General features: G+C 36.5%; 1 protein-coding gene across 4 annotated transcripts in view; it reads left to right on the top strand.

Moving 5' to 3' along the window:
- Positions 1-13,204, top strand: part of CTNNA3 (catenin alpha 3) — a 1,910,358-nt gene that overhangs the window by 1,599,834 nt on the left and 297,320 nt on the right. The gene's annotated exons all lie outside the window — the stretch shown is intronic.

Raw genomic sequence — 13,204 nt, 5'->3', positions numbered from 1 at the left:
TGCACACAGATTCTTTACCAGCTGAGCCACCAGGGAAGCATACAGCAATATAGATAGTATATAAAAGCTCAAGGAAGATTGAAACATATCAATGGTTTAACCAAAAAATAAGAATAGAATACTGATAGAATACTAGAGAATTCTGATCATTTAGAAAGTTTGAAATAAAAAAGGAGAGTAACTTAAATGTTAAACAATAATTTATTTGAACTTTTGAAGTAGGTACAATAGCTTTCATTGATTAAAAATAGAGAATAAGAATCAAAGAAGTATAAACAACCTGAAGAATTGAAACAGCAGTGGGGTCTATTACAAGTCTAGAAGAAAAAGCAAACTTTGGAAAAACAGATATTTTTCCAAGGAGAGAAGTAAGGGTATAATTGTGACAAATATTTTGAAATATGAGGAGAATAGATGAAACCATTACTACATGGTTCAAGTCTTCTGGAAACATCTACTTTATAGAAAATAAAGTGAGATTTTGGATTATGGAAGGAGAGATTGGGTATAGGCAGGACAATTCTGCATAAAACCAATATAAAATGAGTTAAGAAATTCCAATTGTAATTGAAGTCTATTTTTCTGTTTTTTGTCAAAAATATTAACACTAACAAAAAAGGTAGTAGGAATGATTCAGGATAAAAGATTAGCAACTAAGAGAAGACTGGGAATAGTAATGGAGACAGAGGGATAAGAAAGAGCTTTGGGAAGACAGGCACTGTTAGCAAAGACTAAAATGACAGAACTAAACTGACTTTTAGTCTGGGTAGTGAGTCAAGTGTAGTGAGAAGTAAGCTAGAGAAATAAATGATAAAGAAAACTAAATGATATGGTGATTTTGATGTGGATAATGGGGAAGTTTAATAGTTAATATGAATTATTAGCTAATAGTAGCTAATAGAATATAGAATTGATATCACCTGAGAAGGTTCTTGGAGAAGGAAATGGCACCCCACTCCAGTACTCTTGCCTAGAAAATGCCATGGATGGAGGAGCCTGGTGGGCTATAGTCCATGCGGTCGCTAGATTTTGAAGATGGAGAAATACTGGGAGACATGTTCTATGTTAGAAGTCAAGCAGTGTAGTAAATGAGCTAAAGAAACTGAATTTCAAAGTGTCATATGAATGGGCAACACTGATTTCAAAGTGTCAGCAACAATGGATAATAAAAAAAAAATCTCATCTAAATGCTGGAGTTAGGAGGAATAAGAGTGAATTAAAATCTTTAATCATTATAGGTGAGATGTTTTCTACAAACTGCAACCTAAAGCAATTTTGCCTTATAGCAAAATACTGTCTAGGCCTTAGCTATTAAGTTAGATTTTATATGCTGAGTACTCTTTAATACAACAAAATTTCAGTAAAATACTGTGACAACAGGGATGTGATTCGTATGCATATTTCAGAAATAGGAAGATTGAAGAGAATTATAATAGGACTGCCCATGGTCATAAATTAGAAATTACATCAAGAAAATTTTATTGGACACATTTGCAATGTAATTCTAAAGAGAAGTCCAGTCCTTGTGATACTCTCATCTATATTTTATATTGAACTTCATCTTGGTTCTTAAATCTTATTTCCAAAACTAGCCAGTATTTATTCAAACTGCTTCAGTACATTTAATAGCTCCATTCCTATCTTAAAACTTCTGTAACCCCCATGAGAACTGGTGGTCAGGTAATCACTCTGAGTTATTTTTTTTTTTGTTCACATTTCAGAAGCTGTTCACTTCATTCTGTTCACCTTGTTTACAGATCCCTTTGCTTCTGATTGTATTCTTGTCTCTCTGCCTATCCCTACTGAATTTGAAGTGAAACATTCTCCCACTGACTGTTAACCCTACCTCTATAGTATCTTCTCTCCTGAAATCACCCTCAGTCTGTTGCTTGGAAACTGTCCTGGCCTGATTCTTTATGAGACACGGTGAGGGAATGCATGTGTGTATATGTCTGAACAAGTGTGCATGCATGAGCATGCCTGTGTGTTCTTCTGAGTGGGTCTTCATTATTTAAACTTTGTAAAAATGAGCTTCTTTTTATTTTGAGAGGAACACAACATGTGATTTACCCTCTTAAAAAGATTTTTAAGTGTACAAAACAGAATTTTTAACTATAGGCACTGTTTTATAGCAGATCTCCAAAACTTACTCATCTTAATACCATATACCCATTGAACAACAGCTCTGCGTTTTCCCCAACCCCAGCAACCACCATGCTACTCTCTGCATCTATGAGTTTGACTATTTTAGACACTTCATATATGTCAAAGCATTTGTCCTTCTGTGACTGACTTACTTCACTTAAAAAGCACATTGTTCTCTAGGTTCATCCATATAGTCAGATTAGCCAGTATAGCAAGATTTCCTTCTTTTTAAGGCTGAAAATATATATTATATAAATATATATATATATATATATATATATATATATATATATATATAAGCTTCCCAGGTGGCACTAGTGGTAAAGAATCTGCCTATCAATGCAGGAGATATAAGAGATGTGGATTCGATCCCTGGGTCAGGAAGATCCCCTGGAGGAGGGCATGGCAACCCACTCCAGTATTCTTGTCTGGAGAATCCCATGGACAGAGGAACCTGGCAAGCTACAGTTCCATATGGTCACAACTGGATCGAACCCGGGTCTCCTGCGTCTCCTGCATTGGCAGGTGGGTTCTTTGGTATTAGTGCCACCTGAGAAGCCCATATATACATATGTATATAACACATTTTCCTTATCCATCTATTGATAAGCATTTAGATTGTTTCTATAATTTGGCTATTGTGAATAATACTTCAGAGTGCAGACATTTCTTACAAATCCAGATTTCAATTCTTTTGGGTATGTGCCTCAAAGTGGGATGGCTGCATTTTACAGTAGAAAGAAGCTTAAAATAAGTTGACAATGTATTTTTTTTCTGAGTCCCAATTCCTGTTTATTTTGAGCCCCTGAGTATTGAGTTAAAAGATAATTGATTAAAGTGCAGTGAGATTGTATATGGTAAAAGTTTTTCCATCTTGAATTGTAAGTAGAAGATAGCATGGCAGTGAGATGTTTTTTCAATTCATTAAAATGTTTGTTAGTATAAGGACATTTTAGTTACTCTACAAAAATGGATTATTTTTGTGTGATTACAAAAGACAGTTAGCTATCAGAAGGGAAATATATTCATGAAGGTAGTTAGCATTTCCTGATATTAGGTTAAAACCAACTTAATACATGTTTTTTTTATAGTCAATCTTTGAAATTTTAATTAAAAACTGATGCTGCTTCCACTAGCTTCCTACTAAATGACTTGATAAAAGCAGCTAGGCTCACCTTTGAATTCATACACCTCAGAGGAAGGAAGCCAAGGCAATGGAGCCAACTTTGAAATTTTAGGCTGGAAAACAAAATAGGAAGTCATGTTTGTAGCAAGAAGTATTACCCACATAGTGAAAATAGCACTTCAACCAAAAAAATAAGACATCTCATTTTGGGCAGGATAAAAGGAAGATTTCAACTTCAAGTGCTGGCTACTAACATTTATTTCTAGAGTAGTTGAAAAACTGGTGTTCATCATCTTAATTATAAACCCAGTTGAATCAGAATGAAAATACATTTCTTCAAAATCTTCAAAAGGAAGATAAAGACCCAGGAATATTACTTGTCTCACCAAAGTAATGAAGACAATGCAATAGACATGGTATTAAAGATCTCATGCAATTTAATGTATTATATATATATATATATATGAATAGATATAGATGATGTAGATGTAAGTTTAAATGCTGTAAGTTTTTATGTGAATGCTTTTTAAATTATGGAGGTTTCTTTTATTTCATATTTGCTAAGTCATTTCATTATTAGTGAATGTTGAATTTTATTTCTACTATTGAAAAGATAGATTTTATCTTTAACATATAAATATGGTAAATATTTTTGATAGATTATCTGATGTTGAACAACCTTAAATTCTTATAAGTATTATTATTCACACTTTGACAAACTGAATTTCCTTGGAAAGTTTTATTTAATATTTTACCTATAGACATAAGTGACATTCATCTGTGGTTTTATTTTCTTGAATCTCAAATATAATTAAAATTTATCTGTGACACTTTTCATGAGCTTCACCTTAGGACCATACCTTGTGGTTCTCATTGGGCTTCCAGACTTCAGGGAGAATAGAAATCCTGTGTATTGTTCAATACTGATGTAAATAAAAATTAATGCAGCATTTTGGCCCAACCTTATTGCATGTGGCAGGTTCCTAGAGTTGGGTAGCAGCATGCTCTCTCACATTCCCCATGGTTTCTAGAACTCCTTATGTTATCCCCTCACTGCGGATGAGTGTCAGTTTTAATTTGTCCTGCCTAATATACTAGGTCCAGTCTGTGAGCCTACTCTGATTCACTTAGCTTCAGCTGTCTACTGGGCCCATGGCCATTAGCTCATGGAGGATCCTGGTTGCTGCTGCCACCACTGCAGCTGAAATTGGCCTCAGCCTCCACTGTGGGTGTTGGGTGACTCTGGCATGAGCTCTGGTATAGCCTCTATTGCTCCTTCCTACCTAGCAGGAACCACACAGCTCTGGTCATCCTGCATAACCTACTCAAATATTAAAAGGCTCTTGTTCATCCCACTATTTCTAGACTCATGAAAAGTGCCCCGCAATGGGAGATGAGATATAGGTTCCTCAGAAGCCACCCAAAGAACCTAAAGGTATAACCTGGAAGCAAAAGGAATGAATGCCTATAGTAAATGCAAATCAGTAAAGGGTAGGAGATCTCAGGGAGTTAGATCCCTCTCTCTCCTTTCTTTGATGTACAGAGGAAGGGAGTTCTCTGAGGCTCTCCTCATGGTATTGTCTTTGTCCAAGCAGCCAATTGGATGTTTTTGTGAAGCCATAACCAGCCTGGTAAAGCATCACCTTAACTTTGCCTGGCTTTCCATACCTCACCTCCTTTGCCCTGTGCTTGCTGCTTTGGGATTGCAGCTCTCAACAAAGTATTAGCCCCTGAGCTTTGCCTCAGACACCATTTTCCAGGGAGGCTGGGCTTGACATCTATTTCTTTAACTCATGTTATCTGGCTGGCCTGTGTAGATATTTAAAATTTTTAATTCCTGTTCCACATTTCCTTAAACTTTCTTTCATTCTTATAGATTATATATACCTTTCCAATTTTGAAACTGAAAATAAATCACATTCTTTTAACATTTACACAGAGCAATTTAGGGTAAATATTATAGGACTTTCTATCAATAATTTCCTTCTTTGGAGAATTTAGAATGCTTCTAATATCACAGTTACTCTTGCTAAACATGCCATGTGAATAAGTATGTGTGTATGGAGTTAGGCAATAGTTATATTAATAGATTGACATTTTTACAACTTGATGGCAGTGTTTTAAAACCTTAATTTATAGTTCATTATTGTGGTCATAGCTAACATGTGTTCACCAAGCAGGATGTTACTTTTTTCAGAGTCTTTTAACATTCTGTATATATGTTCATCTCACTATAAAAATAGATATTTTGCCTAAGGCAGCACAAGCAATAAAAATTAGAGGAGATATGGATAATGTTCCATTAATTTCACTCTGCCTTAGACAGCACAGTGACTTACTCCAGTTGACACTTTTCTATACCAGAGTAAGAAAGATTTAAATAAAATGCATTCAAAGATTTGCCCAAGTCTGTTCTCCCATGTGAAAACTCTTGAACTATCTGGTTTGCTTCTGCTGCAGCACCTGGTATATTATTGGCATTGAATAAATGTACTATACTGATAACAGAAAGAGGTGTACGTATCTCCCAAAAGAATTTGATCCCAGGAATACATATGGATTTGTCCGCAGTAATTCTTAATAATACTATTTACATTATCAGTGGTGTCTGATAATATTCAGTCTTAGCTAAATGTAAATACTGTCTTTTGTTTCCTTCTTTTTCTTTTCTTCTCCCCCTCCAACTTGTGGTAGGTGACAAAGACTTCATTTTAGATACTGTTGATTTTTAGAAACATCTTAATGAACCTGTTTTCCACAGTGTTATCAATAGAGGAAACAAAGGGTCATCTAGAAAAAAAAAATGGTACAGGGAAGCTCTTGATATATTCTCTAATTCTCACTGATATCTAGCTGCAGTGAAATAAGTAGCCTCCATTTATCAATGGCCAGTATGATAAAACTCCTTTTGTTTTGTTAGAGATATTCCATCTAAACTAAATCTTTGTACATAGAATTCTGCCTAAATAATTTAAGTCATTTTTAAAGTGTGTGTGCATATAAGCCATTAAGAGGTTGCTTGAACTTCATGTAGCAAATTAAATTAATTTTGCTCCTAGAACAAAGTGTATTCCTTTGAATCACTTGAATAACATATAAAATATACTCAAGAATTCTCCTTACTTCAGTGGTTGGAAAAGGCAGAATAGAGCCTGATTTCAGACATACATTTACTTAACTTGGTCCTCCTACTGCTGTTCTAACATAACTAGGCTTCAGCTTGTGAATAATGAGACACTGCAAAGCCATGTCACATGGACCATCGTTGAAGGACAGAGAATAGGATATATGTGACTGGTAAATCTGAGAAAAGCAGAGTGGGTATTGATATCCTTTTCTGAAACATGTCTGTTTCAGATTCTTGACCCAAGTACATTTCATGTAGTATTCATATAAATTTCATGTAGTATTTTTAGTAGGTTTGTTTATATTTTAAATTTATTTTGACATATCAAATGTTTAGTGAGAAATTTAGTTATAATTATCTTATTGAAATATTTTCCTAAGAAGACTGTTAATTTTGTTATTTCAAAAAGCCTCTCCCAGGTCATATGCATGCTCAGTCATTTAGTCATGTCCGGCTCTTTATAACGGCATGTACTGTAGACTGTCAGAACTCCTCTGTGCATGGGATTCTCCAGGCAAGAATACTGGAGTGGGTTGCCCTTTCCTCCACCAAGGTCATACCTATAGTCTAATACTGCTGCTGCTGCTAAGTCACTTCAGTTGTGTCCGACTCTTAGCGACCCCATGGACTGCAGCCCACCAGGCTCCTCTGTCCATGGGATTTTCCAGGCAAGAGTACTGGAGTGGGGTGCCATTGCCTTCTCCGATAGTCTAATACTATGACCTCTTAATTCATTGCTCCTACAGTAGTTGTCTACATTTAGATGATCAAGTTTTGAAAATCCCCCTTGCTGTTTCATAAGCACACTGTTTCCAGAGTATACCATATTTAAATCTCCACCATTTTTTATTTCTCCCTGAAAGAAAAGACATGAAAGGTTTTATAATATAATAACTATATTTGCAGACTGTCCAAGTACTATTTGGCAGTGTTTGTGTGTGCTCAGTCACTCAGTCATGTCCGATATTTGCAGCCCTATGGACTGTAGCCTGCCAGGCTCATCTGTCCATGGGATTCTCCAGGCAAGAATACTAGAGTGGGTTGCCATTTCCTTCTCCAGGAGATCTTCCAGACCCAGGGATTGAATCCAGGTCTCCTGCATCTCCTGAATTGGCAGGTGGAGTCTTTACCACTGGGCCACCTGGGAATTCCATTTGGGTGTGTGTGGACAATGTATTCTTGTGTTTTAAAGATTCAGCCTTGTAGCACTTCTGTGTCCATAATTCTTATTGACTTCAGTGAGTATTATGCATCCATAAGAGCTATGAGATGGATTATTAGCAAACTGATAATAGCCCAGTATATGCTGCCATGATTTGGGGGGAAAGAAATCTTTTGTGAATTGTGCTTTCATACTGAAATAAATGAAGAAATGCATTGAGGAAAAAGGGTAACTGAATTAATTACTAATATGTAATTATGTTGAGAAAGCTCTATCAGATTAACATTTGATTTTACATGTTATTTTTAGGGACAATTTCTGGGATGATAACTCCTTCAGATTATATAGTTCAGCATTGGCCCTGAGATTTATTGATATGATATAACTTCCATTATCATAAAGCTATGCTAATCAACTTTCTCTGTGACTCCTAGTGGTCTCCTTGCTAAATCCAGTGACTATTTTTGAGTACTTGCTTCCTTAGTCTTTCCATTGCCATTCTCTTCCTATATTTTTCTGACACCATGATCTGATTGTGTTTATCCAACACTCTGTCTATGTCTTTTCAGACTTCTTTGCAGCAGCATCCTTCTCTGCCCAGCCATTATTTATTGAGTCCCTCAAAGTTTATTTCTTGACCCTTTTCTCACTCTGCTTTCTCCCAACAGACCTGATAAATGGTCATGGCTTTCATTACTGCCAATAAATAGAGATATATACCTTTATATTTCCTAAGGAAATCTTCCTCTGATTTATTCACCAACTTTATTCACAAAAATTTATTGAAGACCTATTCTTTGTGAGGCACTGTGTACACACCAAAGATGCAATAGGGGGCAAAAAGATAAACAGCATCTGTTCTCAGGGAACAAGTAACACCTGGTGGAGGAGATATGCTTAATGAAATAATTAAATAGGATAATTTCAATCTGAGTTAACCAGTTGAAAGAAATACAGTTGCAAGACACTTATTAATATATTAAAAAAAATACAACATGGGAGATGTAAAAAATGCTTCAGTCAATGGGCAGAGAAATTGCAAAATCCCTATACATGGGAGAAAATGATATACTTGAAGATATAAAGGTAGACTAGTTTGGCTGGAGCAAGGGTCAGATCATCCAGAGTTTTTTTTGTTGTTGTTGTTCCTCCTAAATATTTGAGAGTTTATATTTAACATTCTGAGAGAAAAGAGTTTTTAGTTTATTTGTATGTGGTCATTACAGTCATCCTTATCTATTCCCTAAAAATACTGAAAGTATCATGAGTTCACTTTCACTATTGTGGAGTTCACTTCAGCTTACTTCAAGTTTTCTTATAAAGTTACTGGGATATCAAAAACAGGAAGCCTTTGTTTGGGATAGATAATTTTCACAATGTTCTTCCTATTCTATTGCACCAAAATATTTTCTGGATATGTAGATGTGGCATGAAACTCCTTTCTTTATTGTAAATTATTTTCTATATGCACTCAATCCACAGGCAATATTTAATTACTGAGAGTATATGTTTATGCACATATGTATATAGTTCTGTTGAGACAGGTGGAGGTATTACTAAAATTTGGAACATACTTTCTCAAAAATCAAGATGTAGTTGGAGGTACTCACCTGGTAAAGTTTAAAAAAAATGTATTGGGATGGCCAAAATGTTTGGGTGTTCCCAAACATTTTGGCCAGCCCAATAATGTTAATTAAGCAAAAAGCTAAGAGAAGGTGTCTTTAATTCACTGAGGGACTTAATTATATGCTTCCTGGGAGGATTTAAGAATGAAGAGATACACTTTCTTGATGGTCAAGTGGAGGTAAATGGGATTCCTGGTAGAATTGTGAGGTGGCTGAGACCTCAAAAGTAATTGGATATGTTGACATTCTAGAGTGAGCCTAGATTTGAAGAGGTGACTCGGGCAACCTCACAATGAAGCCTCACCTATCCATGACAGCTGGCTGCAAGGGATTGACCACTCTGGATACTTTACTGTTCAAGGCTCATTACACATGATCTATCCCACCTAAGAAAGACAGAAAATCTCAATAGCAGAATATGAAACACAGATTTAAGATTAGAAAATAGTGCACTAATATTTCAGATTCTGGGCATCTAGTCTTAGCCAAAAATAGAGAAATGCATGGGTGTCATAGGAGTGAAAAGAAGAGAAGTTACATGGAGGCAGGGCTAGCGTTTGGGCAGCACTGCAAAGCACAGCACAAAACTTTCAAAGTTTAAGAGGATAACCGTGGAGCTACAGAGTACATTTTCATTTCTGCATGGTTTGGGTTTTCTGAAAAAGAAATCTGATAACTGGGTTAAAAGATAATCTTTGGAATTTAAAGGATGGTAAGATAATGAGAGACTCTCTGGAGAAATTGCCAACATCGGTTGGATCATAGTAAAAGCAAGGAGATTCCAGAAAAGCATCTACTTCTGCTTGATTGACTACTCTAAAGCCTTTGACAGTATGAATCACAGCAATTGTGGAGAATTCTTAAAGAGATGGGAATACCAGATCACTTTGCCTGCCTCCTGAGAAACCTGAGTTCAGGTCAGGAAACAACAGTTAGAACCAGACAAGGAACAATGGACTGGTTAAAAAATTGAGAAAGAAGTACATCAAAGCTGTATACTGTTACCCTGCTTATTTAACTTATATGCAGAGTACATCATTTGAAATGCTGGATGAAGCACAAGCTAGCGGAAAGATTGCTAGCAGAAATATCAATAACCTCAGAAATGCAGATGAAACCACCCTAATGGCAGAAAGAGAAGAAGAACTAAAGAGCCTCTTAATGAAAGTGAAAGAGGAGAGTGGAAAAGCTGGCTTAAGACTCAACATTCAAAAATCAAAGACCATGGCATCTGGTCCCATCAGTTCATGGCAAATAGGGGAAAAAGTGGGACGTGAAAGACTTTATTTTCTTGGCCTCCAAAATCACTGCAGATGGTGATTGCAGTTATGGAATTCAGAGACTCTTGCTCCTTGGAAAAAAGCTATGACAAATCTGGACAGCATATTAAAAAAGGAGAGATACCACTTTGTAGACAAATGTTCATCTAGTCAAAGCTATGGTTTTTTCAGTAGTCATATACAAATGTGAGAGTTGGACTATAAAGAAGGCTGAGTGCTAAAGAATTGATGCTTTTGAACTGTGGTGCCAGAGAAGACTCTTTGAGAATCCCTTGGACCAAAGGAGAACAAACCGGTCAATCCTAAAGGAAATCAACCCTGAACATTCATTGGAAGGGCTGATACTGAAGCTGAAGCTTCAATGCTTTGTCTACTTGATGCAAAGAGCCAACTCATTGTAAAAGACCCTGATGCTGGGAAAGATTGAGGTCAGGAGGAGAAGGGGGTGACAGAAGATGAGATGGTTGGATGACATCACGGACTCAATGGACATGAGTTGGAGAAAACTCCAGGAGATAGTGAAGGACAGGGAAGCCTGTCATGCTGCCGTCCATGGGTCACAAAGAGTCAGATAGCACTCAGCAACTGAACAACAATATCTGGAGAAATCTATCTCCCCTGATATATATGTTTACATTTCAGAGAAGAATAAAGCCTGAAACCATGGAGACTTTTCAAAGTTGTAAACCTAGAGATTCTTGTCTTATTTTTCCTCTGGAGACTCTTATTTCCATTCCAAAGAACACAAGGGTCTAGAACTTCTCCAAGATAATTTGTTCACACTAGGGAGCAAAATTTTTCTTCCTCTCAGGGGACAAGTGGGACCATGTATATATAAGCTCTCCAGTTTACAACCTCTCAGTTACTGTTCAGTAGGGATAGAACCCCCTTTTGTCTATTTGGTTATTGTTGCATTATCCCAGAAAGTGTAACACTCTGACTTGATCTAGAAATCTCATTCTTTATTTCCATTGTAAATTAATTGAAGGTGGATATTGGAAACTTATCAATGGCCATAACCTCCAGGAAAACAATTGTGAAAAGTTTTGTTGGGTAGGCTTTCAGACGGTCTTATGCTTTGGGGAGTCATTGCAGTTTCAACCCTATTATGAAATTTTCCAGGAACAACCTACCAGTTGGTAGGCAGGATCTTTGGGAAGATTTAACTTGATTCACTCAGTTCTTCTTGTTCTGGAGTTAAAAGAGAGATGATGATGGGCTGGTTACCCTGCTCAGAGCCTTCCTAAATCCTACAAAAGAGGTTCCAAGATTAGAAGATATAGAAAGAAGATCATGAGTGATGGAGCATTAGAAATAAAGCAAGCATAAGACATAAGGAAGAAAAGGACATATTAGACCTCAGGTTTTGCTAGTGAAGAAAGGAACCTTAGCTCAAGTATGGGGTATGGGTAACCAGGAAGATTGGAGAAGGCAATGGCACCCCCCTCCAGTACTCTTGCCTGGAAAATCCCATGGACGGAGGACCCTGGTGGGCCGCAGTCCATGGGATCTCTAAGAGTCGGATACGACTGAGTGAATTCAATTTCACTTTTCACTTTCATGCACTGGAGAAGGAAATGGCAACCCACTCCAGTGTTCTTGCCTGGAGAATCCCAGGGACGGGGGAGCCTGGTGGGCTGCCATCTATGGGGTCGCACAGAGTCAGACACGACTGAAGCGACTTAGCAGCAGCAGCAGCAACCAGGAAGATGACTCAGAGATTTCTTATCAATCATGTTCAAGGGACATTGACTAAGTTAGTTTTTTGTGAGAAGAGTAGTTAAAGGGGAACATCACGGCTGAAAAGATCTGTACTAAAGGCTCTGTGAAATGAGGTTTTGGATAGTATAATAAGATCTCCTCCAACTGACCTTTAGTAAACAGATTAATGATGAAGTCCACTTGTCTGATATCCACAGTACTCTGCAGCTAGTAGTAGGTCCAGAAGATGATTCTTTCATATGGCATACACTTCAATTTCTATCAGTTGAGTTGTATGTCTACTAAGAATTAACAGTGTTTTTTCCTGAAATGTCTTATTCTTAATGACGTTGAGCATCTCTTTCTGTGTTGATTGGCCCTTTTTATATTTTTTTGGGGGGGAAATGTTTATTCAGAGTCTCTGCCTATTTTTTAAATTAGGTTATTTGTATTTTTGGTATTGAGCTTTAGTACTTATTTATACAGACTAGCTCTTTAATCTGACAGTTGTTTCACAAATATTTTATACCATACTGTACATTTGGTTTCCATTATATTGATGATATCCTTTGCAACTAAAACATTTTTAATCTAGTGCACTGGGATGACCCAGAGGGATGGTATGGGGAGGGAAGAGGGAGGAGGGTTCAGGATGGGGAACACATGTATACCTGTGGCGGATTCATTTTGATATTTGGCAAAACTAATACAATTTGTAAAGTTTAAAAATAAAATAAAATTAAAAAAAAGAAGAAATCAAATATATGTATTTTTCAAATTGCTTTTGCTTATAGTATCATAATTAAGAAAACATTGTGAAACTCGAAGTTATGATATTTATACCTCTCTTTTCTTCTGAGTTATTGTTCCAGCTATTACACTTAGGTCTTTAATGTATTAGTTTTTGTATATGATGTGAAGAAGTGATCCAGTTTTAATCACATGAGTGTGGATATCTGCTTGCCCAAGTAAAATTTTTCCAGAAGTATATTCTGTCCCTAATGAATTATCCTGGCACATTTGTTCAATTAACTATCA

Source organism: Bos indicus x Bos taurus, chromosome 28 (genome assembly GCF_003369695.1).
Source record: "Bos indicus x Bos taurus breed Angus x Brahman F1 hybrid chromosome 28, Bos_hybrid_MaternalHap_v2.0, whole genome shotgun sequence".
Classification (NCBI taxonomy): Eukaryota; Metazoa; Chordata; class Mammalia; order Artiodactyla; family Bovidae; genus Bos; species Bos indicus x Bos taurus.
The sequence above is the reverse complement of the archived record's forward strand: the minus strand, read 5'-3'. Positions and strand labels throughout refer to the sequence as shown.